General features: G+C 37.7%; 1 protein-coding gene across 3 annotated transcripts in view; it reads left to right on the forward strand.

Annotated features, from left to right (window-relative positions):
- Window positions 1-286: 286 nt before the first annotated feature.
- Tab3 (TGF-beta activated kinase 1 (MAP3K7) binding protein 3) overlaps window positions 287-25,082 on the forward strand; it is a 62,164-nt gene continuing 37,368 nt past the window's right edge. For 2 of the 3 annotated variants that reach the window (XM_029473320.1, XM_021153660.2), the window contains exons 1-2: window positions 287-429; window positions 20,161-20,263. The gene's annotated coding sequence lies outside the window, so the exon portion shown is untranslated. The remainder of the gene's footprint in view (window positions 430-20,160; window positions 20,264-25,082) is intronic. The other variant, XM_029473322.1, reaches the window with a different exon arrangement.

Raw genomic sequence — 25,082 nt, forward strand, 5'->3', positions numbered from 1 at the left:
GGCGAGCCCTCGCGGTGGGGAGGGGGGAGCGAGATTCATTTATCACCTTTCCTGTAGGGACCCCGCCCTCTGGTTCCCGTGGGGAAAGCCTCGCGAGATCGCTCACAGCAGGCCCGGGCGGTGCCATCTTTGTGTCTGGCGAGCGAAGGCGCCCGACGGAAGCCCTGAAGCCGGTAGCTCTTTGGCCCAACCTCTCCCCGAGACCGGATCCAGGAAATACGAGGCGGGCTTCAGTGGGAGGGACGCCGCGAGGGAGGAGGAGGAGGCAAGGGGGCGGCGGCGGCGGCGGCTCACACCGGATCTGCCCTCGGCACGGCGCGCACTCAAGGGGGTTCGGCCGGGGAAGCCGTGCCCGCCCGGACCCCCCGTGGGAGCCTGCGGACAGACCGAGGGCCAGGCGGAGGAGCCCGGAGCGGCTGCGGGGGCTCGGTGAGTGGTGGCGGGGAGGCCCGGCACCTGCCCGAGGCTAGGACTTCGGAGGTGCCCTGGGGTCGTCTTAGTGACCCCGCGACCACGACGCTGGGCGTGGGCGAGACTGCGGGTGTAGGCGGGGCTCGCCCCGGCCTCTGGCTCTCAGCCGGCCCGGGTAAGTACCTGGCTGCGGGAGGTTTGCGCAGGGCCTGTCGTGGCGGCTGCGCCCGCCCGGACGCCCTGAACGCCCCGAGGCCGAGGGGAGAGGGAGTGGCTGCGGGTTGGGGGTGGAGGGGCTTGATCGCTATCAGCCCTCGCGGGAGAGGCGAGGATGCCTTTCCTCCTGGGCTCCTGGACATCCTGCAGAACGCACCTCTATGGACAGGTTTGAAGTCTGGGTAATGCGTTCGGGGATTAGGACTCACAGAACTAAGGCTGGTTCTTTTAAAGGTGTTGGGACATGTGCGCAAGGTTAGTAGTGGTAGAAATGATTGTCGTGGAAGTGGTTTGCAAATAATTGTTGCCAGGTGTTGAGGAAAGCTAAGATACTGCCGTCTTTTAAAGATGACACTGAACAGCCGCCTTCTGAGGTCCAACAACAGATTAGAGTTGGTCCTAGTTGGAGGTTTATAGTTTACTACCGCGTATCTGCTTATAAAGTGGATTAAGTAAGATAGGAGGAGGGAAGATGTAAGCAAGGTGAAGGAGAAAGTAAGCTGCACAGTAAAGAACCAAAAGTTCAGATTCAAGACGCGTCGAAGTATAAAACACTGCCTGTTCTGAAGCATAACATTTAGAATTTGGTTGTTGCTGGGAAAATTGCCTGTTAGTGGTGCAAGGCAGGGCTCTTGTTGTGGGCTTCAGTAACCTTTGTCAATTTTTATCATTTATAATGTATTTAGGAGTTTGTAAATGGAAAGGAAGGAGCAGTGTAAAAGAATAACTTGATGAACCCGGCTTGCTCTGTACTTTGTTAGTGGGTGGGGGTCCGGGGCTTACTTTTTGCTTTATGAGTGATTTATAGGACTATAAATGAACACACTTAGAAAGGAAGCATGGTTGCGAAGTTTTTGGATTTTTTTAAATGGAGATTTAACTATAATATTCAATTACAAAGTACATCATCTTCTATGGTAACTTTTCTCAATGAACACTGGAAGTGAGCAAGCACATCTTCAATTCTACACATACGTAATTTTTAATCAGTGGGTTATGTAATTTTTACAAACGTATAGTCCCCCTCCCCTTTCTCCTAGAACTTGTTTAATCAAGGCAAAGTTGGCTTTAGTGAAGGTAGATAATAAATATATGATCACTGAGGTTGCATCTGACAAGGCATAGTGAATGTGCAGTCGCCCTGACTTTTCTTCTGGTATTTGACATATTCTTTAATTGCAGGCCACCCTGTGTAGTTTGTGTTGGAGCAAAGTGAGCTGAGTATTTGCAGTCACTGGACTTGGTAGGCAGTATGCATTTTAATTGAACCCTAAGTGTTTCTCGATGTTAGAGACAATGTCTATTACACAGATAACAGCATACAACTTCAGTATTCTTCTGTAGCTTGCTTACATAGCTAAGGTTATATAGTGCATAAACTGCAAAGCTAGAACTCAGATTCTTGTATATCTAAGTTTAGAGCATGTGTTCTTTCTAGATACACTGTATGTGCTTATGTGCTGGCATAAATTTATTGAAAGTAGAAATTTTTTATTGTAAAGAAACCATTCAATTCTGTTGAAAGTTTTCGTGTGTCTTAAAAGATAATCTCAAGTATTTTTTTTTTATTTTAGATGTGTCTATTTTTTAGACAGAGGTATGGTTTGAGGTAATGTGTAAAGATTCTAAATAGTTAGCAGTGACCAATACCTGAAATTCATGGTTTTGGTAACTTCACCTTAGTGTACCCAAGATACTCAAAGAATAAATGTTTTGTTTACTCTGATCTTGAATTATATTTATAATTGTACTACTAAAGTAAATAGCAAGTGTTTATAGGGGCCTTGGGTTGTGATAGTGTCCACAGTTCCTTCTTAGACCTTAGAACAGTACTTGTTAGGCAGTTTTGCTGTTCTTTACATTTAGTCCCAAAGTTTAGAGTTAGATTGCATTTTGCAAAATATAGGGCCAATATTGGGGTAAGCAGCAGCATCTCTTATGGGCCTAGGGGTGGACAGATTTTAGATCCTCTAGAGCAGCCAGTTTCCGAGCCCCGAGCCGGTAGTGAAATCACAGGGACACTTTGCAGAGGTGTTAGGTTGGAGAAGGCATGGCTTTTGGCTCCCATTGCTCTCTGCTGTTGGGTCTCTTGACGTGCTGTTGAGCTCGTCCTTGTCCTAGCTCTTATCTCTGTTGAAGAGACAGGCCCCACATCTGGGTAGAGTTCAGCTGGAAGAAAAGCCAGAACAGTAGGGGGTGGGGTGGGGAGGGGAGGAAGATGACACCTAAGTGGTGTTCATCCTCCAGCAGGTCATTTGGCCAGAGTTAATTATGTGGTTAATTATCTTTGGCTGGAAATTCTAGAAATGTTTTGCAGTTTGGGATCTTTTTTTTTTTCTTTCTAAAGATGTTTTAGAAGTCTTCCTGGAGTAGCCCTGTCTCACAGACATGGAGAAAAGATTTCTGAGTTTCTTAGTCTGGGTATGTGTTCTATGGAGTATGGGGCTGGTTTAAATAACACCTTGTAATCTTGACGGACAATCTTTGGGCTGAAGGAGCAAGTTTTTAATTATAGTTGTACTCCCAAGAAAGAGTTAAATATACTTTACTTGGGAAGGTAATTACTCCTGGTATTTGGCCTATTAGAGTGGAAAATATTGACAAATGAGAAAACCTACCTAGAAGTAAACAGAAAGCCTTTCTGACATATTTTATATTATCACTATATAATAAAGCACACCAGGAAAGTGTATGTATGTAGAAGCTTATTTTCATACCTTTGGCATAACCCTATATTAATATCATAATCATGAATATTTGTCTAAAACTGAAATAGATGTAATGAAATACTTGGAACTATCCAACTGAATCCTAAATATTGAACAACATTTTTATAATTTAGTTAATTGAAAGCTCTATTTGCTTACTATCCAACAGTCCAGAATCTCACTTTTCTTATTGCTTAAAGTCTCTCAGCTTGTATTCCTTCCTTTCTTGATGCTACCCTACCATTACCTGAATCTTTCCTTTAATTCTCAGTTGACCCTGGGGTCTTTTGCAAGTTGTATGAAAAGTGAAGAGGCCTACAAAGCCTTTAAGCCCATCCCCTGGTCTGAATTCTTTTGCCCTAGCAAGTCGAGAGGAATGCAGTTAAGACCCTATAACCCACCAGATTGTGCCTTTAAAAGGAGAATGAGAATAACAGATTGAGGGAGGCAGTGTCCAGACTCTTGCTATGGTTTCCTGTCTCCCTTCTCCTTAAGAGTCAAGAAGCTAAGTTTGTAGAAGCCTGTGTGCTGCAGAAGTGGGCGCTGTTCCCTCCTTCTCTTCACTACCCACCTTACTCTCAGACGGTCCACTCCTTCCTTTAAGCAGTCATCCTCAATTTCTGTCCTTCTCCTAACTAGGTTTCGCCTTCGTCCTCTCTGATCTCTCCCCTACCCGCAGCTCTGACTTTTGTCCTTTTTCATGCCCTTTCTCCTGCTCTGCTTTGATCAGAATTTAAGGAAGCTCAGACTGTTTTCTTAATGAGGGAAGATTTCCTTCTACTTGCAGAACTTAATAGGGCAATGATAGTTGGTGTGCTACTGAGTTGCAATGCTAAATGTGTTTTCCCATAGAACCATTGCTCACAGAACTTGGTGTTTTGTATACTTCTGTTACCTTCTGGATGTTTAGGTTTTCATGGATTGGTTTAGAAATGCAGCACATTTATTATTGTTTCCTGGGAAGCCTATGCCTGAGGTTCCAATATATGATTTTAAAAATACTGCAAGGCAACTGTGAAGTGGAAATTTCTGGTTTCTTTGGAGACTCAGTTGTGTCATATGACGTTTTCATGGAAATTCTACCTTTCCATTCCACTACCTCTGGTGGGTGGTAGGCTAGAAGGGAGGCTAAAACATTTAAGTACCCTTATTAAAAATAGGTTTTGAAAAATATAAGCCTATACAGCTGTACATATGAATTCAAAGTGCTCTCAGCAGTGTGCATAAGACTTGTACAAGTTCAAGACAGAACAAATCCCAGTGTAAAGACGGGAGTTGGGCACAAAAAGTATTGGCAGTTTTAGCTTTTTAGAGAGGCAGAGTTAGTTTTCTCTAACAATTAATGGACCCTGATAAGTTAAGCACACTCCAGTAGAAGGCAGAACTTAATAGGGCAGTGATATCCAGGAGTATTTGGGAAGCACAAATGGGTTTTGATAGGATTTTCTTTTAAAGGACTTGAAGTTGGGAAGGGCAGGGAATCAGGGAAGAGATGGTAGAGGGAAAGTGAATATGATCAAAACATATTATTTTAAAAATCTCAGAATACTAATTAAATATTAAAAGTGCCTTGTGTTCCAGAAATTGTTGGAGGTTACTTGCTTTTTGTGAGAATAGTAGATAGCCCACCTGTGACTATCCAACTTCAGTGTACTTATGCTGATGGGATGGCTCTTCTAGGAAATAAGTTGATAAAAGGTTTGTTTTAAGTGTCTAGTCTTTGAAAATGTTTATTTTATACATATGGGTGTTTTGCCAGCATGTATATGTGTGTACCACCTGCCCAAGTTGACCAGAAGACATTAGATCTCCTGGGACTGAAGTTACAGAAAGTTATCAGATGCCATGTGGAACTAGGACTTGAACTTTGGTCCCCTGAAAGAGTAGCCTATGCTCTTAACCACTGATTTGGTCTTTTAGGATGTCAGTGAAATTTTTCTGAATTAGGGTACACATTTTGAAATAAAAAGCATCTTTGTTCCATCTCAGGTTAATGTTTGTCATTAAAGCATATCTTATGGTGGTGTTACAACAACAAAGTTCCAGTTTGTCATGGAAATGCTATCTTGCTTGCACTATTTCTTGTTGACGTTTTGAAACTTTTCAAAGGCCCTGGCCATCTTGGTGTTATTTACTCATTTTTACTTACTGATAAGTGAGGATGGTGTTTGTTACCTGAAAGTTTTAAGATAAAGGTTTATTAGGCGCTGTGATATATGCTGTAAATGGTTGTGGTAATGAGATGATTCAGTGAGAGATTTCAAAGTGAGAAAAACAAAGTCAGACTTACTTTGCACTTGTTTGTCATAAGTGTATTGAACTTAGCTTGCTGGAAGGAAATAATCCAGTAAAAGTCAAGATGAGGCTGCAAGGGTTGCTCCAGGTCGTTCTTGTGTGAAAACTGAATTTCAGTTTACACCCTCTGTTCATTTTAAGTTTACCAAATTCTCTAATTATATACAGAATGTGATGGTTGAAAAACATCTCTGTGAGCAAAATTCTCAAACAGCTAGATCTTTTGACACACACTAGCTCTGTGTTTTGGGGCAAATTGCTTAATCTCTGACCTGTTTCCTCAGTTTTGAAATGAGGATAATGTGGTATTTACCTCACGAGGATTAAATGGGCCAGAGGATATATTATATTTAAAGCATGACTAGCAATAGTCAGTGCACAAAAGAATTGTTTCTGTTACTAACATTGTCATTGTTGTTAATATTTGATCTTCCTTTCTATTGTGATAGGAGTAGCTATAAAAGATGTCTTTACTTACTTGATAGTAACCCTTGAAGCTAAAGCTTATGAAGGGGGCCCAGGCTAGATGTATGATAACTGCCAGATCTACTCACAATTGGTCATAGTTCAGGAAACCCATAGAATATTAAGATTTTTTTTCCTATAGCCCCAATTCTATTATGTCTAGTATAAAGACTGCCTATATGAGCAAAATAGGATTGAGTAACTGTAGTTTCTTTATTAAAAATTAATGATATTGGCATCTATAAAGCTAGAGTCTGTAGAAAGGGAGCCTCAATTTCTATAAGGTCTATAAATACATTTTTTTAAAAACTTGAAGTGCACTCCACTTTCCCACAGGAAAAAAAAAAAAAAACTTACATGGTGTTCTGCTTCTCAGGCCAGTTCAGCATATCTGAATTTGAATATTGATAGTACTGTTAAAAACTAACTTTCTCTATGACAATGTATCAGCAAAAACATGCATGCAGAACATCAGGTACTAAAAGATTATGAGTGTAACTTTGTAGAAAAGACAGTGGGCTCCTCCCTCTCTGTGCATGAAGAGCCTTGAGGAAGAGCTTTCTTTTCTGGTGAAGGATGAGAATAGGGTAATGATGAGAGCCATTTTTTTCTGGCTTGTATTTCAAAAGACTGTACTGCCTAATAAAGTGACTATGACTACCAACTATGTATCCAGAGTGCCTGCCTTCACTTCTCTGTTCCACTATTGAAGTGGTACTCTCCTTACAAGGCTTGTGGAAGGATTAAGTGTATTGGTAATGGATGAAATACATAAAACTGTAACTTGCTGGAAGGTGGGTTCATAAGAAATGTTATATATTCATCTTTGTTAAGCTTTACTATTTAGAACATCTAGAATACCCTGCTCTACTTAGTTGTCTACTGCCTATCTCTGGTGTACCTTCAATAGGATTCTTCTCTCCCACTTAAGAGTAGTTTTCTTGTCTTCTGTCCACAGAGGAGTGGATTTAGATTTCTCATTTTTATTTCCATTCAGATTGAGGTGAGTTTTTATTTGTTTGGGCCTTTTGGGTTTGATGGTATAATGTTAGAAAAGTAGCTAGCATTTAAAGACTCCTTCCTGGGGGCTTGCTGTTAGAGCTCCACCTTACTGCCATCTCACTGCCCTGCCAGAGGCTGGTATATAAAGGGCCAGATCACCTCAGATGTACCTCAGCACCCATCTACAGCACAGTAGCACTACATATATTCGTTTCCTTCCTTATCTAATAGCCAGAGATCTCACAGCAATATTTTTAAATGTTTTAGGATACACAGTTAAAGGGATGGATCTCCCTATTGCAAACAAACAAAAAATTCTCTGAGTCCCAGGCCAGCCTAGACTACAGAGAGCTTTTATTTAATAAACAAACAAACAAACAAAAATAACAGTATGGACCAGAGAGATGGCTCAGTAGGGAAAACCTTTGCTGTGCCAGTGTGAGGGAGGACCTGACTTCAAATTTCAAACCCACATAAAGCTGGGTACCAAACTAGCAAGATAGCTCAGAGGGGAAAAAGTTGCTATGTAAGCCCAACCATCTGAGTTTGATACTCTGGACCCATGTAAAGGTGGAAGGAAAAACCTAGCTATACAAAGTGGGTTTTGATCCTTCCAAGCATGCTGTGGCATGCACATACACTCCCCATAGTAAACAAACCAATAAATAAATGCTTTACAATCTTTTAAAAGTCTGCTTTATAGTCTCCCCTCTCCTCCATTAGGTGATTGGGGGAACTTGCTTGTGCTCAGTTGAGGTATACATTTCTCAGGTTTTAGTAGCTTTTACAAAAGCATTTATTTATTTATTTATTTATTTATTTATTTATTTATTTATTCTTTCATTCATTTATTGCTTTGGAACAACTTTAGACTTAAATTTGCAGAAATAAATTACCCACATACTCTTCACCCAATCCTGTCATACTTGTAAAAACTAAGATTATATTACCCAAGTTGCAAAGTTTATTATTTCCCTCCACTACAACCCTTTTTCTGTGCCAAGATGGCATGTTGCATTTAGCCATGAAATAGGCTACTTTTTTTTACATGTATTTGTATGTGTGTATGTACACATAATGGCATTTGTGTGGGGATCAGAGGACATGTGGAACTCCATACTCTCCTTCGATATATGAGTCTCCAGGTTTGAATACAGATCATTAGGTGTGGTAGAAGTGCTTTTTTTTTTAACTCACTGAACCATTTCACTGGAACCATTTTTAATTTTTTGCATGTATATCATTGGCATCTCCATTTTATTAGAAAAATATTGCCATAAAAGCATTCTGTGCTTTATTCTTCAATTCATGCAGGTTCCAAAAGGCCAGGTGTTTCCTCTATGGTTGGCAAACCAGAGATTTATCTTAGCACTGAACTTTATGCTCTGAAATAAAAGGTATGCGTCGTGTGAGAGTGAGAAGAGCCTTGTTGGATTTGTAGTTGCCACTAAGCACTTTTATCATTTAAAACTATCTCCACAAGATTACATGGGCAATTTGTATTGTTGGTATTTGATCATTTTAGCTTCAGAGTCACACAACATCCTTTTAAAATTTTAAGTATGCTTATTTGTTGACATAGATATAAATTGGGATGACCTGGAAATTTAACTTTTAAGGGAATTATGATTTAGTAAGAAACTAGTATAATCACTTAAGGTCAGCATTGTTTATATAAGCTTTTAGAAAACCCTAGGTTTCAATCAATGATTGAGTTAGTTTTAAATTAAACATTTCTTTAGGGATTCCATATGTGGAGCTTCCACTATTCTGAATTTTCATAAATGCTTTAAATTTGCTGTCAAAAGTCATCATGGTGTAAACAGAGTTATCTAGTAGGCTGCACATCACAGACTTTACAAAGTCTTATCTTTCCTGCCACAGAAATAACTTTCGGCTATAACTTATGGATGGCAAAGAAAATAGTTTTGGGTTGGTTGGGTGGAAATGTTTCAAATAAATGTGGTGCATATTGAGAGACACTCCCAGTAAACCCTCTTTTATGTAGAAATGCCTTAGAACTTAGCAAATTGGGAAGGCTGGCTCTAAGTCAGTAATTCCAGGTGTTTTATACTTACTTAGATCTTTTCATGACCTTGGACAAATCATCTACCTTCATAGGAGCTTTGTTTCTTTATTTGTAACATTAAGGGATGGTTGTTTCTCTTAGTGCTGAGATTATAGCAAGAATGAGAGGTGTTTCCTTGAAATGTGAGCATTTAATCATTTTCTTACTTCTGAGACAGGCTCTTACTTACTCCGTCCGTCCCTCTGGCTGTCTTGAAACTTAGAGAGGTCCACTTCCCCCTGCTTCCCAGTGCTGGCATTGTAGATGAGTAACAGCATGCCCAGCTCAACACAGTTCTAACAAATCTTTACAACTTTATTATGCAAATCTCAGGGAGAGGTTCAATATTTTAGCTAAATGTTATAATTAGAGGTTTGTGCTTTCATAACTTTCATGTACAATTCCTTCAAAAAGTGTCATATACACCTTGTCCCTTGTCACTTCCTCATATGTAGTTATTATGTGCTGGAAATAAGCTCTTGCTGTTTACAAGTACATTCTGCCACTGTGTGATATCTTCTTCCATTTTTCACGAGTCTCTTCAAATAAAATTTTCTCATTTTTAATATAGTTATTTTTTCTCACAGATTTCAATTTAAACCATTTTTCCTATCCCATGATTTTAAAGATTATCCGCTCACATTTGGAAGCTTTGTGGCTTTGGTGATCACACAAATATCCAGTGATTACCTAAAATTGATTGTTTTCTGTCCTTTTCTCCATATGGATAGGCAGCTGTCCCTGCACATAGGTTTCCATACTATTGAGAAGAATTAAACATGTATATGTACCATGGTTCTGTTTCTGTGTTCTCTGTTCCCTTTGTATCACCTTGTTCTGACACCACACTGTGTTGTTTATTAGAGCTTCATACTACGTCTCAGTACTCAGTAGAACAAGTTCTTCCACCTTGTCCTCAAAACATCTTGGCTGTTCTCAGCCCTTCGCACATTTATATGAATTTTAGTATCATGTTACATAGACAGACATGCATATGCATACACAGTCTGTTAATGCTTTGATTATGATTGTGAGGATTCTAAACATTTGGTGGAGAAGTGACATCTTTGTTTTTAACTTCGTTAACATTGAACATGACTCTATTTTTTCTCTGTGGTATTTATAATCTCTAGAAACTTTTATTATGTATTTGGTATTTTCATGTTACTGTATGTAAGTGCTTATAGACTTTATTTTGTTTACATTTTTATGCAGACCTTATATATGATCATTGAGTTAAACTTTTATTACCCTTAGTACTTATCTTTGGAATCATTTACTAGGTAGTTAATCATCTTATCTGCCAATAAAGAAAATTTTATTTCTTCCTTTCAAAATGTTATATATGATTTTTGTGTTACTGCACGGACTAATTCTCTAATACCGACTAGAAGTAGTATTAGTGGGAACCGGTTTTGTTCCATTTGTCAAAGAAAAGTGTTTACCATTTCTGTACTAATTAAGATACTTGTGTTTAATTTTTTCCTAGCTTTTTTTGAGAATAATGAAGCTTTGGTTTATTCTTAGATTGGTAAACATTTATATTATGAGTGATAAGATCTCATCAGGTGTTCTTCCTAGCAAAATAACCATATCATTATGTTCTTCAAATCAAATTTATTGATTACTAGTCAGTAAATCAAGTTTACAACCCAGCCCGGTCAACAAAACAGTTTTCTTTTACATTACTTGGGAATTTCAGACCTTTGTTCATGAGTAAGATTGTCTTGAATTACACAGTTTTTTTTTTTGTTGTTGTTGTTTTGTTTTGTTTTGTTTTTTGTATTCTTGTCAAATTTTAAGAGTTTTATATGCTGGGCGGTGGTGGTGCACACCTTTAATCCCAGCACTTGAGAGGCAGAGGCAGGTGGATTTCTGAGTTCAAGGCCAGCCTGGTCTACAGAGTGAGTTCCAGGACAGCCACGGCTACACAGAGAGACCCTGTCTCGAAAAAAAACAAAAAAACAAAAAAAAAAGTGTTTTATAATAGGGTTTTGGTGTATGTACATGGTAACATTCAGTAGAGAAGCTATTTAGATACAGGGTTTTCTTTATGGGAAACTTCAGTCACAGGTTCAGTTTTTTTTTTTTTAAAGATTTATTTATTTGTTATATGTAAGTACACTGTAGCTGTCTTCAGACGCACCAGAAGAGGGCATCAGATCTCATTACAGGTGGTTGTGAGCCACCATGTGGTTGCTGAGATTTGAACTTCGGACCTTCGGAAGAGCAGTTGGGTGCTCTTACCTGGTGAGCCATATCACCAGCCCGATAGTGAAAGTTTTTAAAATAAAAACTGGGAACCTGACTTGGTAGAATGTTTTGAGTAATAAACATTAAGCCCTCAATTCAATCACTAGCTGAATGTAAACGTGACTTGTACTTCATGCCTGGAAGTAGAGTCAGGAACTGTCTAGAGTTCAGGGTCATTCTGACTATATAATGAGTGCCAAGTGAGTGAGGGCTACATATCACAATCCTGTTTGAAACAAAAGACAGAGCGAATGAATGAGAATTTAAAAATATGTTGTTTTAGTATGTATTCTTCAGGATCATTTCTTCCCACTGTTTTGGCAGATTACTTTGATAAGCTTTTCAACTTCATTTAAAATCATTTAAAATATTATTGTATGAGGTAAACACTCATACATCTCTTAAAAAGCAAACATTTTTACAAATTAAATCCAATGCCAATCTGTTTTAAATACCATGTGCATGCCTGGTCCCCATGCAGGCCAGAAGAGGATGTTGAGTCCCCTCGAACTGGAGTTACAGATATGCCGAGTGAATGTTGGATATCAAAACAGTGAGCCCTGCAAGAACAAGTGCTCTTTAACCCTGAGCCAGCGTTCCAGCACTTTGCATTATATTTAGAACCTCATTGGGAACTCCTAGAGTCCTTTTTTCTCCTCTGCCATAGGTCTCCCCAAGTTCTGCCTAATGTTCCCATCAGTTGCTGGATGAAGCCTTTCTGGTGACAGTTATGCTCCTGTCTACCAGTATAGCAGAATATCATTAGGTATCATTTCATTGACTTTTTTTTTCTGGTTGTCTTTGGTTCTATCCTAGGTGTCTGGGTCCTGGCCCTCCAGACAGTGTCAGGAGTGGGCTTCCTCTAGTGGTTTGGGTCTCAAGTTGGACTAGTTATCAGTTGGCCACCCACAGGTTTTGTTCCACTCTTACCTCAGTACATCTTGCAGGCAGGATAGATTGTAGGTCAAAGGTTTTATGCCTGGGTCGGTGTCTTAGTCCCTCCACTGGAAACTTTTGTCTGGTTACAGATAATGGCCAGTTCAGGCTCTATATCCCCCATTACTAAGAGTATTCGATAGGGTCCTAGGGTCACCCTTGTAGATTCTAGGGAGTTTCCGTTGCCCTAGGTATCTACCTTATCCCAGAAATGTGTTCCAGTTCCAGCTGTTTCTCCCAGTGCTCTCCCCCTCCTCTCCCCACAACCTGATCCCTCCTGTTCCCATCCCCACCCACCCACAGTATACCCACAAAATCTGTTCCATTTCCCCTTTCCCCTTCCCAGGGAGATACATGTGTCTACCCTTGAGCCCTTCTTGGTACTTCACTTCTTTGGGTCTGTAGTTTGTAGCATTATTATACTATATTTTACAGTTAATATCCACTTATATGTGAGTACATACTTTAACTTTCTGACTCTGGCTTATCTCACTTAGGATTTTTTTTTTCTAGTTCCATATATTTGACTGAGATTTTCATTTTTGGCTTTGTATATAACATTTTCCCCCTTACAACCTTTCTGGCCCAGGGCTTATTTTGGTGGGGGGAGGGAAATTTTAATGACTGCATGGATTTCCTTAGTGGTTATAGGACCATTCAGATAGTTTACCTGATCTTGGTTTAGCTTTGGTAATGGGTATCTGTCTAGAAAAATCATCCATTTCATTTAGATTTTCCTTTTTTTTTTTGTTTTTTTGTTTTTGTTTTTGGAGACAGAGTTTCTCTGTATAGCCCTGGCTGTCCTGGAACTCAGCCTGCAGACCAGGCCGGCCTCGAACTCAGAAATCCGCCTGCCTCTGCCTGCCGAGTGCTGGGATTAAAGGCGTGCACCACCATTTCGTGGAGTACAGGCTTTTGAAGTAAGACCTAATGACTCTTTGAATTTCCTCAGTGCCCATTGTAATACTGGGTTTTAGTTGGGTCTCTTGACAATACCATATATGTGTGGCTTTTTTTTTTTTTTTTTTTTGTGAATCTAGCCTGACAAACACCATTTGTGTTTGAAACATTCCATTCATTTAAATTTAATGTAATTGCTGGAATATAAGGGATTAAGAAAATCGTTGCTAGCTTTTCCTATAGCTCTATTTTTTTCTCTTCCTTTGCTTCTTATTAGTTTTCTTTTTATTCTAATATCACATACTCATTTCTATTCCTCATGAAATTACTATAGCATTTCCAGTGTATGTCTAATGATACTTTTACCTCACTAATATTTGGAACAAGTACATTTTACACTTCAGTTCTGTTTATTATCTATCTCCTGGAATTATGCAGTTGTGTATCCTGTAATTCTTTATACATTTGTAACTGTGGGTACTAATTGTTTTGAGACATCAGTGTTCTTTAAATTGTTTTCACATGCTTACGTACACTTCATAGCTCCTTCTTGGCTCAGTTTTGTTTAGCCTTATGACTTAGTTCGGATTGCCTGGCTGTGTTTTCTATTTTTATTTATGAATGTTTTTTATTTTTATTTTTAAAGAGTATTATATGAATATATGGAGTATGCGTGTGTGCATATGTGTGCATGCATGCTATCTTAACAGCTTTTAGTTCTTTCCTTTTACTGTGGACCTCAGGAATCAAACTAAACTCAGGTTGTCAGTCTTGTGCTGCAAACGCTTTTACTCAGTTGAGCCATTTCACTTGGGCCCTGAAATTTCATGTTTTTAAAAATTTTATTCATGGGTACTGTATATATAACCACTGAAATTCATTATTTGTATTTTTAATTTGATATATGGGTACTGTGTTTACAGTCCCTAAGATTTCGTTCTTGATCAATATTTCCCCAAGTGGAATTGTAATCTGCTGATTATTGTCTGTTTTTATGGTTTCCCACCCCCCCCCTTTTTTTTTTTTTTAAGAATAAAGCCTTCAGCCTACCATTTGTTTCTTTGAAAGCAGCCTCTTCCTCGTAAGGATGCTCTTAAAATTTCTTTCCATTGTGGGTTTTTCAACCAGTAATTTATTGAAATTTTTAAGTATGAGGTTTGACATCTTTCATCATTTTTGGAATCTTTTCAATCATACACATAATGTTGCTTCATTTTTTCCTTATTCCTTGGATTTCAATGACCTGTGGACTATTAGAACATCCAACGCTATGTTAGTCATGTTGCCTACCCCTTCTCTTCGTTCTGAAACCCTTCCCCAAGTCTTTGAGTTTACACTTGTGATAATATCCATCACCCATTAAATTATCTTTCATTAATTTAAATTTTTGCAGTTTTAGTAACAGTTACTTTTCATTTAAAAAAATCTATAGTCATTTGGTGCATGTCATTATTTGTGACAACCAAGCTCCATCCACAGATGATGCAGTCGATATCCCCAAGATTATATTCCATAACAACACCATAGAGTTGTTACCTTGCACATTATGATGTCTGCACAGTGATTTATTTCTTAAAATCTCTCCTTGTTAGGTGTAACATAATGGCTATAGTTTGCTACTTTTTATGGTTCTCAGGTTTGGTGCTGAGATATTAAACATAGCAAGCATAATTTAAAACTTGTAACCTGATAAAGCTCTAATAACTGTAGCCCCTATGAATCTATTCTAGATTATTTTGTTATTGCAGTGGTGATGTTGATGATGGTGGTTGTGGTTGTTATGGTTTGGTCATATCCTCTGTTTAGTTTTTGTTAATTTTATTCTGGACATTGTATTTGAAAAGCAATTTTAGAAATCATTTGAGGGCTGGAGAGATGGCTCAGCAGTTAAGAGCACTGACTGCTCTTCCAAAGGTCCTGAGTTCAAATTCCAGCAACCACATGGTGGCTCACAACCATTCGTAATGAGATCTGACGCCCTCTTCTGGTGTGTCTGAAGACAGCTGCAGTGTACTTACATAAAATAGTGAATGAATCTTTGGGGCTGAGAGAGCGGGACCAGAGCAAGCAGAGGTCCTGAGTTCAATTCCTAGCAACCACATGGTGCCTCACAACCATCTGTACAGCTACAGTGTGCTCATATACATAAAAATAAATAAATAAACCTTTTTAAAAAAAGAATTTAAAAAAAGAAATCATTTGAAACCAAAGGTGATTCATTTCAGAAACGTGTGTGTGTGTGTGTGTGTGTGTGTGTGTGTGTGTACACACACACACACACACACGCATACTGGTGAGGTTGCGGAGAGAATTTGCTTTTGCCAGTCCAGGTATTGCTTAATAAAATTTCAGGTAGGGCTTTTGTTGTTTCTTTTGGTGGTAGTGGTAGTATTAGGAATTGAACCTAAGGACTATACATGCTAGGCAAGCATTTTAATGCTCAGTCAGTTAGATGACTCAAGACCACATTATATTCAGTGATTGATTACTGAGTTACATTTATTTCTAAAATGCTGGTTCCAAGCTGAAGGTGGGAAAAGAGTACTCACCACCCTTGTGGATGTGGCCTGTCAGGTAAACTTTAAATTTCCTACTTTCCTAGATCTCAAAGTACTTTCCTGATAGATCTTTGACCCTTTAAGAAAAAGACTTTTTAAAATGTGCTGTCTAACTCTGTTACTTGTCTGTGGTGGGAGGGTTGATTTAAATAAAGGCTTTTGATATATTTGAGTCTTGATTGACAGAATTTCCTTATGAATGTCAGTTGACTCTTTTCTTTGAGACTTAGGCTATTTTCATAGTTGTATATAAGCTTTGTTTTAGATAGTTATACATACATGTATAATTATGTAATTTTTACTCAAAGTTTACCATATTCTGTGTATATATAAATGTGAGTAAATTCTTTCCTGACCGTTCAGCAAGAGTTTTGAGTCCTTTTAACTCTAGCAATTCCTAGTCCTTGGCAATAGATAAGTTTACTGTTTTAATGTTGTAGCTAAATGCAGTGTCTGAAATGATTATCTTTGGAATGTGAAATTCTTCTGGATTGCTGTTGAAATTGGAGTAATAAGTAATATTACTAATAGCAACTAATTTTTTATTACTTTTATGGAGACTAGTGTCCTAGTTTCCCATTGCCCATGACTTGTTAGTGTACCTATATGTAGGAATTATAGACATCTGTTGGTAAAAACAAAACACAGGAGGAAACTCTGGAAGTCTTAGATTTGCTACTATTTGAGCACTTAACAGAGTGAATAAGTATGACACATCCAGCAAATAAATATATTATAACTCTTTTCTTTTATGTATATTAATTCCTGCAGTAGCCTTTGAAGTGAGTATCTAATTACATGTGATTTTAATCAAATAACTTGTCTGTGGCCCAACGCCTGGAAAATGAATATATTTGTCTTTTATTAGTACACATTTTATTTCAAGTCTTATGATGGTCTAGAGATGCACACTGACTTTTCAGTTTTATCTCTTTATACTTTTCCCCATGTAAACCCTCATACTAAGACCTCATGACTCATGTCCTAAGGTTAGAGATAGTTAAGAGATGAGCCTTTGCTATCCTATTGTTACTGACCCTCCACTACCCTATTTCTAGAGCATTATTTTCCTGGCTCTGAGATTTACTGAGCTGTGTGCCCTGTTAGAAAGCTTGCTGGGTTACTCTTCCCTCCCATCCCTGTCCCTGCACACATTACTCCTTTCCCTTGACTAGTTCTAAAGAAGTTGTTTCTCGGCTTCCCATTATATTATTCACCTTTACAGTTAAACTCAGACTTCCCTCCTTTCTGTCTTCAAGAATGTCTTCTGTAAACCTTCCTTGTTTGCTTCTTTAGCCAATCTTGATGGAATCGTAGCCAAAATCCTGTTTGTTCTATCCCTCTGAATGTTAACAGCCAAAAGCTGAGCTGTTTCAGGCCTGTCCTAGCCATAATCAGCACTTGTGTATGTGTGGATTTGCACTGGGACATATCCCTCACATCTCATTTTCACTCTGTGTGCTGTGGTCCCCTTGGAAAACTAGCAGATTACCCTTGCAAACGTTGGTGCTTTTATTCAGTTGTAACATATCCAACTGCATGACAGTCAGTTCCTGCACTTCTAAGATATGAATATGCTGTCTCCTCTAATTTTGTATTAATGTTTTTTTTTCATGATTTTTTTCATTTAAAGCTGTTTAAGGATTCTTTTGGGGGAGAATGCAAATTAATTAGTGGTCTCCCATGTTCTACTCACAAAAATCACTTACACGTTTAAAAGTGTTGAAGGAACTCTTGACTTGTACCAAATCCCTTTGAATATACTATACTGGTTTGTCCCCCCTTTTTTCTTTTAATTATCCATACTTTTTGTGGTCTACTTTGGGGTTATTTTCCTTCAATAAGCTTACTTTTCTGAATCCATTTCTCCCTCGTATAACCTTCATTCTGAGCATACAAAGTGTGCACACTTCACTAGCTCAAGAGAATAAGGGTATGGAGTTTATGCTTGTGTGTTTCATCACTTACTGCAAGTCTGTTTGAGAATTCATGCAGAAATACACTTAGTTTCATCATTCCCACCCCTCCCTCTGCCCTTTCAACTCCTCCATCAAATTCTTGACCTCTTTTACAATTATTGCTGTGCTTTGGGGCTGACCACCTAGGATTGGGGGCTCATTCTGAAATCTCATTCTGCTTCCTTCAGCAGCCATTGACTGGAGCAGCAGTTCATCTTGGGGTGGGTTTGCAGATTTTATACAGGCAACCATATTGTTGGAAGTTTGTAGGTACCACCACATCCCTGCCCTGTCCAAAAGACACTTATCTTGTAGCAGAGTCATCCTGGGTCCCTAAGCTCTTAGAGTTTCTTTCTCTCTCTCTTCTTCAGTGTTCCCTGAGCTGTAGGTGTAGATGTGCTAAAGGTATCTCACTTGGGGCTGGGTACCAATTTTTGCCAGATTTTGGACCACTAACATAGCCTCTGCCTACTGAATTCAAAAAAGCTTTATTGAGACATCAACGAGAGCTGTTCTTATCTAGGAAAGAGGATAAGCACATTTAGAAGGCAGTTGAAAACTAGAGTACTTAAGTAGTAGTAGGTTCTCCTCTAGGACCTGTGAACTCTGTGGTTGACAGTCCATACTTGAGTTTCTTCCAACTGAGTAGGTTTGGGATACAGTTAGTTGTTGGTTACTCCTAAGAGACAAATGACTCACTTCATTTCTAATAAATATATAAAGGTACTAGCTTGTTTTTTTTTTCTGCTTCTAGCTTTTTTTCTATATTCTGAATGAGAAAATAATCCTTTTTCTTCCAACATTTTTCTTTTCTTTACTGATTGAGTCAAGGTCTTTCTATGTGGCCTGGGCTGGTCTCGAACGTGATTTTATCCCTTCCATAACCTCCCAAGTACTTGAATTTTAAGTGTGGATCACCACACTCAGTTAAAATCATTATCTTTCAGGTATTACTTGAAATATGTTACTTTTTTCTTGAATATAGTGATTCTTAGTTGATTTCATTTAACTTTATGAACATTTCCAAATGTATATAAATAAAAAGTTCAGCACACTTCTAATTGCTGTAGCTGACAACATACTGCCGAATTTGTTTTCTCCATTGCTTTTTCTTTTTTCTACAAAAACTGAAAGCATAAATAAGATGTAATTGCACTCCAAAGTGAATGTGCCTCATAATACATTTTCTTATCTAAATGCAATGGCATTATCATACAACACACCTAATAATACCCTAGCAGCCAAGGCAACACTTGGTCCATCTGAAAGTTTCCCCGGTTAAGCCTCTTCACGATTTGCTTGAGATCTCTGTCAGCTCTCTTATCCCATCCTGGTGAAAGGTTCGTCTGTTATTTATCCTTTGTATTTCAAATGAACTAGAAATTATCTAGCTGCTTAATTTGGTTCAGCTTATATCTTTGGATGTGTGGCAAGAACACTTGCTGTCATTTCATGTTGCATCATACCTGAGAGCACATAATAAATAATTTGGTCACTTCTGTTATTATTAGCTATTTTTTTTTTATCTGCGGGACATCCTTATTCTGCTTCACGGGTGCTAGTTGCTTAACCCAAAATCTCTTGTCAGTTGTGTATTGTTAAGAAAAAAATCCTAGTTTAGAGATCTTAAGACTCTGCTTTCATGTTTAATACTTTGTATTGTTTCACTGAAGTTTATGATAAAGTAATTTTCTTCCTTCTGAAAGAAGTTAAAAGTCATTCCCAGAATGATAGATTAGTGAGTTTGTGGGTTATGCAGAAGTATCTAGTCTCCTAGTTCTGGATGAGTTATCCTATTCTATTGAGATTGAATGGCAGAAAAACAAAACCAGAAAGAAAAGACTTTATACCTACTTCCTGCTGTTGCCTTGTAGTTAGGGTATGGTGCTCACTGGAGCTGTGGGAATGCACAGTCTTGTAGGTTACTGGAGACTAAATCAGGCTCACTATGGAGTCATTTAAATTTTAAAGACCCAGGGCCTTAAAAGAGCCCCAGCACAGTTTTGTAATCAAATGCATTAAATTTTAATGACTACTTTATCTTGGGAAGCTGCAGGGACCCCCTGATGGTTTACTCTTCTTGCTAGGTTTTTCTGAAGCCAAAAGCTCAGCAAAGCATTGTGCCTTTGCAATTTGGACCTGTGCCTTAGGCCCTAGAGGTGACTGATGGGAACAGCCTATCTCAGGCAGCCAAGGGAGCAGTTTTCTTCAGTGTTGATTAAATGTAAACTTAATTCAATGAAATTTCATGTAGTCAAATGACCATTTACATTTTCATGACCTTTCATTTCATTGTACACGGTTATCATTTATTCATGATCCCTTTTAAGCCTTTCACTGTTTTTAATCTTACCTCTTTGGTCATTCTTTTTTTTTTTTTTTTTTTATAGGACAGTGGTGCCAGCATTTTCTTCAAGTTATTCATTCTGAATTATAGTGTGTCTAACTTTGCAATGTGTCTTAGCTGAAGTATTACCAATTGAGACATTGACGGTAAGACATTTGTATAACTTTGCTGAGAGTGGATTTTTATAGCTCTTAACAAGTTTCATATTTACACTGATCCCCATAAGTAATCCTTCCCCGTTATGCATTTAAAGGATAAGCTAGGTGATGTGTGCCTATAGTTCCAGCTACTTGAGATACTCAGTATCCTTTGAATGTACAAGATGAAACATCACATCAAAACTAAGCCAAACCAAGCAACCTGCAGAGCAAGGATAACAAAAGAAAAAGATGTCCATGTGATTTATTTTATTTAAATTCGGGCCTTATACCCTAAGCAGCTGTTACTGCCTGTTTAACAGAAATTTAAGTTCTTTGGATAATTCATTTAGTGTTAGATACTAATCTGGCTCATGGCTCAGATCGCTATTGTTTGGAGCTATTAGAATATTGAAGACCTACCCGAAACATTAACTTTATCTAATTTATCTCTCCGTATATACATATATATGTGTGTGTGCATATATACACACACATACACACACACACAAATATACATACATACATTCATACACACACATATATATTCTGGATTCTCACATTCTTCTATAACAAAATTGAACAAACAGTAATGCCAATATCCTTAACAAACAAGGGTATCTGGCTTTGAACCTGGTAGATCTGAATCAATTGATTATATAATGCTATCAGCTTTGATTACTGCATATCTTATCTTTTTACCTTTAAGAACTTTCTTACCCTTTTAAATGCATTTCTCATTATAACTGTATGTGTGTGTGTGTGTATATATGAATGTATTATCTCTTGCAAATGAAGCACTGAAGCCTATTTAATACATACTGTCTTTTTTAGCCAGCTTTAAACCCTTCTTCCCATCAGTTATTTTTAGTAAACCAAGAGATTAGATTGGGCTTGGGCTCAGGAATTCTCTCTCAGCTTCAGTATTATGATATTGAGGTAGATGATCCCTTGACATCAGGGGTTGTCCTGTATACTGTGGGTTGTTCAGGAGCATGCCTGGCCTCTGCCTGACAGATTCCAGTACACTCCTCGTTATGACAACTAAAGGTAGCTCTAGATATCAAATGTCTCTATAATGAAAATATTTTATATACATGTGTGCACATATAAATGTCTGAATGCCATGGAGTACATACAGAGGCCAGAAAACAAGTTTCAGGAATCAGTTCTCTCCTGTGGGTACCAGGCTTGTGTGACAAGAGCTTCTTTTAACTACTGAGACATCTCAGCAGCCTTCCAAATGGCTTTTGCAGGGAGACCAGCTGGTATATATGATGTGGTAGAGCCTTCTAGCTTTATGATTATGTTCTTTTTATTTAAAAGAGAGCAGGGCCTACTCTTTGTAGGTGCAGCTTCAATGCCATTTCTTCCATGAAGTTTTCTGCAACTCTCCTTTTCTTTGTCTTACCATAAGCAACATTTTCTCATTTATAGCTTCCAGTGTGTTGTTTTTAATTTGAGGGTATGGACTTTCTTTATTTTTAATTTCAGTTTTTCTTGAATGAACAACTATTTGGGAATATCAGATTAGAAACTGTTAAATGAATGGTTTTAAATACTGTTTTTGTTGACTTTTCAAATCCATCCACTAGAAGAACCCCTCAGAACTTAAATTTCTGGATTAAGAAGACCAATATAGATCATCTAAATCATTTGTAGATGTATTCTAAGATAGAAACCTGTTAATGTATATGTGAAATAGCTATATAGGAACACTTGGAGGCTATATTTGAAAGACACAGAAATTAATAGCTTAAGCTGTTTGAGTTTTCATATAGACATTTTATCACATTTTTATTGTGTGCATGTGTGCCAAAGCATGCATGTGGAAGGTGAGAGTACAACTTGCAGAAGTTTGTTTTCTTATTTTGCCATGTGGGTCCTAGGGATTGAACACCAGTTGCCAGGCTTGATGCCAAGCACTTTTGATTGCTAAGCCAATCTCATAGGTCCAAAGACTTTTTTTTTTTAATCAAATAGAAAGCGTCTAGGTTATTAAAAAAAGTAAACAGGGATAGCAGTAAATATTTTATTTAAGTAACCTAGAATATTTACCACACTCTAAGCCAGCTATCAAATCCTCCAACAATAAGAAACACATTTTAATTATATCTTATATATACACACACATATTAGAAACCAGTTTTTCACTTAGTATTTTTCGGTATGCATTGAACTTCATTATTTTTCAGTTATCTTTGTTTTATCTTAAAGAATAGCCATTGCCTAGTACATTTGTCTAATACAGGAATTGGTCATAACCCTAGAATTTGAAAAGCACTAGTAATAAATATCGAGATTATCTGCCTCTAGAGTATGTCACTAATAGGTTGTGTTGTCATTCTTTTGAAATAATGTCATTTAGGAATTGAGCCAACAAAGACATTAGGATACCTTAACCAGAGCATATTAAATTTCCAACTACTTTGAATTCCTATATTTTGACATTTCTACTAAGTATTTATAAATTCTACTAAGTATGTATAAATTATTGTACTCAAAAGAGCTTGTCTTTATTTGTATTCAAGAATTACATTAATAAAACTTAGGAGAGAATAAAAACTTAACAGATATATTATGTGAGGTTTAGAAAGTGGTATCAAACACTCCATGCTTTTATAGGCATGTAAAGGGGAGAAAACTGTATTTATAGAAGTTCCTGGTAGATGAGGACTGGATTTTGTGTTATATCAGAGGTTATTGCACATGGTAGAAATAGCAATAAGTTGGATGATGAATACTTATACCTGATACTTAAAGATCATTTTTATTCAAGATAAAGTGAGAGGTTTTAAAATTATATGTTAAAGTTCTGGCAATGTAAATGAGATATAGTACTTTAGTTCTGTGTTTATGAAATGAAGTGTATTCAGGAGATTAATTAGAAACTTGTGTGTATGATAGCTATGATAGAACCTGATACTCTAGCATGATGATGTTAACCTTGGATTACTAGGTTTACTGAGAGTGCGGATAATTTCTAAATTACAGAAAGTATTCACCATCAAAATATGTGGATAAAGTTATTCTCAATATAAACCCTTCTTTGTAGAACAAAAACATGCAATAGCATTTTCAAAATAAATATTTTACTTACACAATTAAAAGCTATTTTTTATATCATAGACCCAGGTGTAATCCTTTCTTGTCTCAATAGAATGAGAGCTCAGGATGTTAAGTTACAGCCAGGCGCCACAAAGCCTCAAAGTAAGCATAGACTATGCCTTTGTCTTTTTAAACTGCAGCTTCTTCTATGGAACAATGAAGAATTTAATTACTGTAGAAAAAAATTATCTAAAAAAGATAAGTCAGCTTGTGATGATACTTGGCAAAGAGCCACATGCCCTAGTCAAGTATCATGTCTGCCAGTCTTGTAAGTCACCAGAAGTCTCATAGATGTCATACATTTTCAGTTGAGAAAAGAGCAAAAGGATATCTTTACATTTCTCGGATTCCTAGACAACTGAAAAGAATGTCATTTCAGAGCTGGAGATGTGAGTAAAAATCTTCTGTTCCAGGACACATACACCATATTATAGACTTCAATTTTTTTAAATTTTTAATTGGATATTTTATTTATTTACACTTCAAATGTTATCCCTTTTCTTGGATTCCCCTCTGCAACCCCCTAGCCCATCCCCCATTACCATGCTTCTATGAAGGTGCTCCCCCACCTGCCCACCCACTCCCACTCACAGCATTCCCCTACACTGGGGCATTGAGCCTTCACAGGACCAAGGGCCTGTCCTCCTTTTGATGACAGACAAGGCTATCCTCTGTAGACTTTAATACTTAAGAACAGATTTAGTTCGCAAAAGAATTGAGAATATAGTACAGAGTTTCCAAATACCTTGTACTCAGCTTCTGCTCTTATTAATAGTGTATATTAGCATGGTGTTTTTGTTAAAACATATACCTGTAGTTTGCACTTTATTCACTTTTCCTTGGGTTTTAACCAGGTCTGTTTTTTTCCCTTGTGTTTTAAGCTTCCATACAGGAAAATAGGTAACTTTTGGTTGTTATGTCTCCTTGGGTTTCTTTTGGCTGTTACACTTTTTCAGTCTTCTTTTTCCTTTTGAGACCATGACAATTTTGAGGTGAACATGGCAATCGGGTACTTTGTAGAGTATTCCTCAGATGTGTTGCTCGTAGCTAGGCTGGGGTTATGGATGGTTTTAGAGGAAGGCTATAAACATAAAGTACCATTTGATGCTCTTTTCAAATATCCAGAGTGCTATCAATAAGGCTTAACATTGCTCATATTGACCTTGATTCACCTGGGAGAGGAAGTGTTTGCCATGTTTCTCTTCTATAAGGCCAACCTTTTGTCTTCATCTTGTTCTGTATTTTTGCTCTTTGGAGAGAAAGCAGTGTATACACCACACATAAGGAAAAGAAAATTATTCTTATGCATGGTAGATGTATCTCCCTTTCCCCAATTATTTTAGCATTTCCTTTTATCAGTGTGGGCTTATTTAGTTTATACTCTGGTTCATAATCTACCACTACTTTATTTTGATGTCCTGGTTCTTTTAGCTGTGGTCATTGGGAGTTCTTTCAGTTTTCTCCTGTGTTACTTTGATATGACCCTATCATTATGGGACTTCTTTTTTTTTTTTTAAATACTTCTTTTTTTTTTTTTTTGGACTTTGGTCATATTGTTTTTTTTTTTTTAATATTTTTATTACATATTTTCCTCAATTACATTTCCAATACTATCCCAAAAGTCCCCCATAGTGCCCCCCACTTCCCTACCCACCCATTCCCATTCTTTTGGCCCTGGCATTCCCCTATATTGGGGCATATAAAGTTTGCAAGTCCAATG

The sequence above is a fragment of the Mus caroli genome, chromosome X, assembly GCF_900094665.2.
Source record: "Mus caroli chromosome X, CAROLI_EIJ_v1.1, whole genome shotgun sequence".
Lineage (NCBI taxonomy): Eukaryota > Metazoa > Chordata > Mammalia > Rodentia > Muridae > Mus > Mus caroli.